The 7,102-nt window shown below is 44.3% G+C and overlaps 1 pseudogene across 1 annotated transcript in view; it reads left to right on the plus strand.

The window, feature by feature from the left end:
- Positions 1–5,725, plus strand: part of LOC148010180 (flagellar radial spoke protein 5-like) — a 67,083-nt pseudogene extending 61,358 nt beyond the window's left edge. The window contains exon 9 of the transcript XR_015689768.1: positions 5,085–5,725. The product of XR_015689768.1 is annotated as a flagellar radial spoke protein 5-like (transcript). The remainder of the gene's footprint in view (positions 1–5,084) is intronic.
- The last annotated feature ends 1,377 nt before the right edge of the window (positions 5,726–7,102 follow it).

The following is a 7,102-nucleotide window of genomic DNA, read 5'->3' on the forward strand; positions in this document are numbered from 1 at the left end:
GCTTGAAAATGGCCATAGCTGAAAAAGCGTGTTTGTATTTCCAGCCCTGAATACGGAGCTAAATACTCCTTGAAATAAGCTCAATGTAGGCTCAAGAATGCCATGAGATAGCTCCAATAGGTCTTGAGAAGTCCTAGAGCAATGAGAGCTCAATATGAATCTCAAGAGGTGGAGCTATGGCTACCAATAGTGGAATCCTGCTGTAGGTAACTTGAATGAGAGTTGAAGCAATGCCAGATTGAGCTCGAGCTCACGGAGAAGAAGGCTCTGATACTAGTTGAAGGGAGAAGTCCTAGTGAAAGCATGAACAAGCGGAAGCAAGAGAGGTGAGCTATGGCAGATGGAGCAAGAGAACAAGAGAGAGAGAGACTCAGATGTCGGAACTCCAATATTCACAATGTGTGACTGGCCTTTCCTTTATTCAAATGTCACTGAAAGAATAAAGAATGATATGACAGTGATGAGCGCCCGCCGCCTGTAGTGTGCAGGTGCAAGTACTGTCAGTGTAGTAATACACGGGCGGCTAGGCACATGCGCCTTTATCCCCAACATTTACTAGGGGCAGATTTTCGTTTTTAACCTCAGGCAGCCTTTGACCAGTTGAGCAACGTTATTCTTGCACTTGGGAGGCTTTTGACAGGCTGGGCGGTACCATTTTGCAGGATCAGACCTGTGTTTATTGCAGGCAGCCCCCTCTCCAATCTGCATTTTGCTGCAGGGGGCAGCCTTTAAGGCTGGGCGACACCTTTGTGAGCTGGTCAGCAGCCTTTCAGTCTTGGTGGTATCTAATCAGCCCAGGGCAGCTTATCTGCAGTCCTTATCGGCTGTTTTTCTGCAGGTTATACATGTGGACAGATCTATTTATTGCTGTATTATCACTAGGTTGGGTCTTTCGACCTACACAACCATTGATGTGTGTTTTGCAAGGTGAGACGAGTCTTCTTTCTCTCTTCTTGGCTAGATATTTGCATTTACAGCAGCCAGCCCTCTTTGCTTGGCATTGTGTGTTCCTTTCAGCTTTGAATACTCCCCGTCTATAGTGCCTCCATTAGTCTCCTTGTATAGGGTGGCCCAAGGGACCCCAATTATCCCGAGGACATCTCTTATTGGTTGCTTTCCTTCTAATGGAAACATCTGCTTTGTTTTTTTGCAGGTATTTATTAAAGGACATCTATGGCCGACCTGTTTGCTATGGGGGATTGTGTTGTTTGGGACTATTCAAACTGACCACCATTCTATCACTCCTTCCCGTTATATTTCTCTAAGGCTTCTAGTCCCCAATTGGCATTGATGGCATCTCTTAAGCAGGTGCCAGCCCTACCTTCTCTATCCGCATTCGACAAGCTTGATGGAACTATGACCTTTGGGATTTTGTTACTATCCCTATACCCCAGCCTACCGTGGATACTCATGATGGTGTGACCATGGATTCAGCAGCTTTATGGGATTAGTTGAATGTCAGAGTCGACTCTTTTCTCTTTTTGAGCTATAGATATTCTGTGCTCGTGCATGCTAGATGTATCCGCGCCGTTGTAGCGGTTTGGCAAAGATTGGGATCTCTCTTCCGAGTCCAGATTTTGTCGCAGATTCCCCTACGATGAGGGATCATATCCATAAGATGAAGGAGCTTTAGAAAGAGCTTCCATCCCTTGGTACAGCCATCTCTTTAGAGGATCTAGCTGTGATACTTCTCTCCCATCTTTTGTCATCGACATTTGATGTGTTCTACACGAGTTTTCTCACTTCTTGTAGTTGGGAGACTCTCATTTGGGAGGAGCTAGTCCCATTGGTGCTTGAGCAGGATGCGTGTCATAATGAGATGGATTCTTGCAAAGCTTGAGCACATGGCCGTGCTAATGTGGCCTTATCTATAGGTACAAGACAAGCCAAGCAAAAGAAAAGGAAGAGCAAGAAGTTGGAGTCATATTCCAACTTTGATATAGATTTTGTGGGGAAGCGTAGAGGATATCCCATGTGTCCTCATTGTGGGAAGACCTCACACCTTGATGAGAAGTCTTGAGGATATACCCTCACCTTTGTCCCAGAGCGAAGGTGGATCTACATCGGAGCCTTTGTCTACCTCTTCTTCGTCACCTGCTATTACCATTGAGTCCGTGTTTCTACACATTTATCAAGTGGAGGAGCCTTCTTAAAGTGTCTTGTCTTCTAGGAAACCTTGGCTCATTGACAGTGGTATATGTAGTTCTACGGCTCCTCTAGGTGATTTGTTGTAGGATCTCCATCCGTCAGAGGATATTGTCACTATTGGTGACATCTCTTCGGTGCCTATTAGTGGTGTTGGCACCTTGCCTCTATTGTTTGACCGTCCATTGAGTTCCGTTTTTGAGGCCCTAAATATTTTTGACTTGGACTTTCCCATTCTCTCAGTTTATGGCCTTCCTAGACTCGGGACCCACGACGTCTTCATCGAGCCGACTGTCTTTGTTGAGAATTCTACTACAGGAGCCGCTTTTGTGACAAGCTAGTAAGAGAAGGGGCTATCTATGTTGAATGCCCCTTCCTTTGTGCAAGGCCCTTTGAGGCAACTTTCTATTGCCGCACCCGTTCTCGATTGTGCATCATTTATCCCACATGTTCCATCCTCTCCTCCACTACCTCCTTTGGTGGTTCTCTTGTACCTTCCATCCCTTTCAAAGAGGGACAATAATAATGATGTGATTGTGGATTCCTTGGCCCTTTGTGTTTGAGAGGGGGACTTTCTAGAATTGTGAGGCGTTTCTTTAGGGTTTCTAGTTTACTTTGGGCCTTTTCTTTATGTGGCGATCTCTTTTCTTTGCCATCAAGCCACCATCCCTTGCCACTTGGCCCTTGGTCCCTATTGTTTCTATGTAGCTTATGGTGTCTTCAATAGTTCCTCGTTATCATCTCATAGTTGGGTTCGAGGCTTGGCTCACCCATTCTCGAGACTGGAGTTTACAAGAGTGATCCATCCGAGGCCTCTCTGTTTCCCTTGACCTTTGGTGGCCCTCTGTATGATCAGATTTTTTTATGGAGAGGGAATCTTGCTCCTTGGCTAGCTTTCTTCATTGATGGACTTCATCGGCATTGGTACTCTTCTTGCCACCCTCAGATTTGCATCTCCTTTGGCCTTTTGCCACATCGAGGATCTGAGAGTAGGTGTTAATAGTCGTGTGTCTTGTGTGGTTATCTCTTGTCTGTGAGCTTCAATCCGAGTCAGACGAGGACATAGGAGCTTTGACATTGTCTTTGTTTGTCATTTATGTGTTTTAGACACTTTAGAGGGAGGGCATATTAGTGCATTTCTTTTTGTGCACTTTTGTCCATTTTTAGGGTCTTGACTCTATTTAGGGTTTTGCCATGTTTTTACCTATATATAGGCTTGCCCTCCCACTTTCATTTTCCATCATTGATCCTTCGTGATCAGCCAGCCCTCATTCTCTCATCCCCTTGCTATCGTTTGGTGCCCACACTCACATGTGGAGTTGCATGTTGGGGCTGACTGTTGTAGCCTTGTAGCTTCAGCCATTGCAGTCACATTGTTCTTTCTGTCTATCATGTTCTCTCTTTGTCTCCTCTCTGTGTTCACTTTCCTCTTTCTGTTGTGCACTCTCCCACTCTGATCCATTGTAGAGGCTAGTTTCTAGAAAGTAGCTCCATACAAGAAGATTGTTGTCATTAGAGGTTAGTTCCTAGAAGGTAGCTCTATACATCAAGATTGGGGTTATGAGAGTGTCAAAAAGCTATAGCTTTGACGTTTTCCCCTTAAATTGGATCTGGGTATATTCTCTCTACCAGCTAGAGAGGGCTACAAATCCTTGTGTTAGTGTAGCATTTGCAGCTTTCCTCATGGAGAACTTGAGCCCAAAGAAGGTGGCTGTACGAGGATGGTTCATTGTCCCCCTGGTAGATGACTTGTGGTGCTGAGGTGGCAATTCAAGTAGCTGAGATATTAAAGGTCATGTAGTTTTTCTTCCCTAGATGATAGTGAGGTCCCTTTCTTAGTAGAAAGCCTGCAGGACATCAAGATGGAGCTATAATCCCTTGTGAGAATCTGAAATCAGCACAATAATTATCAGCATAATGTATAGTCCAAGGAGAATGGGTGAAGAGGTAACCCTGCTTCACATTGTTCATGCTTCGGACTATGTCTTTAACATCCCACTTGGGGCCTATACATTCCCATGTGATCTCTATGCTACTTCTATGCAAAGTTGGTGTACCAGCCTGGCTGTGCTACTGCATCAACTGCCTTTAGGGACATCCAGAAAGCTGCAATATATCCTCCATCTTTATGCCCTACCAATATGGTCAAGGGTGGAGTATGGTCAAGGGTGGAGTATCCTTGTTTGAAGCCATCTTGTCCAACTAATCTATTCCCGTGGCTTTTAAGCCTATTTGCTCACCAATGCTAAATAGAATCAAACATCATGGCTAGTGTATGCCATATGGCCAATCATTGATAGTCTTGTAGCTAATGCTGGGCTCCATGGGGCTCCTTGCCGTTTGGATTGGCACTATGGTATTGGTGGCCCAACTAGGGGAACCTCACATAGGCCTCTATTAACTGTGTGCTAGCAAGGGGATTCTTATGGCATGTGGGGAATCCTTTGCCACCAATCCAGATTACTCCAAATACTGACTCAGGGAGACTGCCAAAAATGGGAGCTTATTGCTTGTATATTTGGACTGTGAGGTGTAGCCATGCTATTGACCTCTGGGATGTTTCCACTGCAGAGACTCTTCTAGGATTTGGATAGAGATAATCCATACTCTCCACGAGAGATGGGAGAGGTTGTAGAGTGGTTCTGAGATTATGAGGAGCAGGAGAGATGCTTTCATGTGGACAAGGGATTCAGGCATCTCTTTTACCTATCCCCTCATTTGATCTGGCAATATAGCCCCCTAGATCCATTGTTCACACAACCATTGTATTTATGAAAGTACTCAGCTGCTCTTTACATGGTCTTCTTTGTACTTCATACTTATCCTCTGGGGTTATTTTCTCTGAGGTGTCATCAATGTAATTTTCCTTTTCTTTGGAATAAAAACATAAACATAGGGAGGGAGGGCAAGAGTTTTGTTAACATGGTTTTCCTTTTCAGCCAGCAGTGGCAGGCTCAATGATAGGAGTAAGACTGGGTTTATCAGAGCATATCAAGGATACACGATCAATTTTCAGCCTGCAGCTCGATGAAGAAGACTGTGCAAGCATAGAACAGGTGTCCACTCGTGGCAGAAATCTACTGCAAGTTATTGGTGACTGTGGTGATGAATACAGGAGGGTCTGAGAAAGAGTTCTGATTTTCAATGCTCAGCAAAAATGGATTAGCTAACATCATGCAAAACAGGATGAAGCGTGTCAATAACTGCCCAGAAGTTGGTACATCATAACCTTTCATCAGTTTCTTCAGTCTTACCATAACCTGCCTGCACTATACCACCACCCAATATGGTATACCAAGGCATGCACATAGATGACACCTTGTTTCAAAATTCAGTGGGATCAAGACGTTGAAGTAAGACATTGAAGCCATATGGTTCAAAGTCCTCATATACAAGTATTGTCAAGATGATATCAGGTCAACAAGGGAAGATGATGTTCCTGGTAGTAGAGATTGGCCAGTTCAGGTCAAGGACTGTATGGAGATGGGGGGTTTCATGTAACAGAGTGGTTCCAATGTGTACATTTACAAATCCCTTTTTGCAAAATATCTGTTTTAATATTGTAAACTATATTTGGACATGGAATATCCAGATAGTTTTGCAGTGTGTGGCTTTTAACTTGCTTGAATGGTTCAGTAATAGCTTCCTAAAAGTGCTTAACAATACGAAATTTGTGTACTGTTAAAACCAAATGCAAATGAGAAAAACTCTCTCTTAAGGATCTCAAACATTCTTGGGGGCACTGTGAGGATGGAAGGATCGAGATGCAGCTGAGAGTGCAGTAGACAGTGTGAGAGTGAGAGAGACAGAGTGAAGCACGACACCCAATCCAATAGAGTGAAAGAGTGTACAAAGAAAGTACAAAGTATAACCCTTAAACCTTAGGGTTGTAGGGGGTGTTCACACCCGACACACACTAAGTGCCCATAAGTGTGTAACATAAGCACATAAGCACATACGACAATAAGACTATAAGTCTGGGGGAAAAAACCTCTCCTACCGAGAGTAAAAAGTGCCCCAGTGTCCTACTAATCACCGACACTCACATATGAGCGTAGGCGTAAGTGAGGCGTGAGTCAAATACCCAACAAACCCCCTTGGAGTGAAGAGTGATCAAGAGTACAAGGATCATCCGCCACCAAAGGATATCAAATTTAAAGCATCACGAAATGCTTCAAATTTGTCACGAGGAAGAGCTTTGGTGAAGATGTCTGCCACATTACTGGTGGTAGGACAATAGACAAGGCTGATATCACCTGCATGTAGCCTCTCTCTGACAAAGTGATAATGGATCTCAATGTGTTTCGTACGGGCATGAAACACTGGGTTCCGTGCCACTGCAATGGCACTCTGACTGTCAGTGAACAAAAGAGTAGGCTCCGTAACAGATACATCCAGATCAGCTAGCAAGCGTCTAAGATATACGCATTCAACTGTGGTAGTGAAAGCTGCCTTGTACTCAACTTCACATGACGATGTGGCAATAGTGGATTGTTTCTTGCTAAGCCAAGAAATGCAAGAAGAGCCAAGAAAGAAACAATTGCCACTAGTGGAGTGAGGTGTATCATAATCACCAGCCCAATCGGAATCACTGTAAGCATGTAACTATAGTGGTCCCCCCTTGGCATAAAGCAACCCAAGAGATTGAGTACCTTGCAAGTAACAAAAAACACGCTTGACAGCTTGCGAATGTGACATACGTGGCTGATGCATATACCTGCTCAAAGCTGAAACTGCAAACTGTATGTCCGGCCTAGTGTTGCATAGGTAGATAAGACATCCAACTGTAGGAGCATATGTATGTATATCAAACAAATCACTGTCATCATGTAATGATAGTTTCAGTCCAGGTTCCATGGGGGTACAAACTGGCTTGCAATCCTGTAAGCCAAACTTCTCAAGAAGCTGCTCAATATACCTTGACTGTGATAGCCCAATACTGCGAGCATCATGTATG

This window comes from Lygodium microphyllum, chromosome 30 (genome assembly GCF_053477565.2).
Source record: "Lygodium microphyllum isolate KBCC chromosome 30, Lygodium_microphyllum_v1.1.10, whole genome shotgun sequence".
Taxonomy (NCBI): Eukaryota; Viridiplantae; Streptophyta; class Polypodiopsida; order Schizaeales; family Lygodiaceae; genus Lygodium; species Lygodium microphyllum.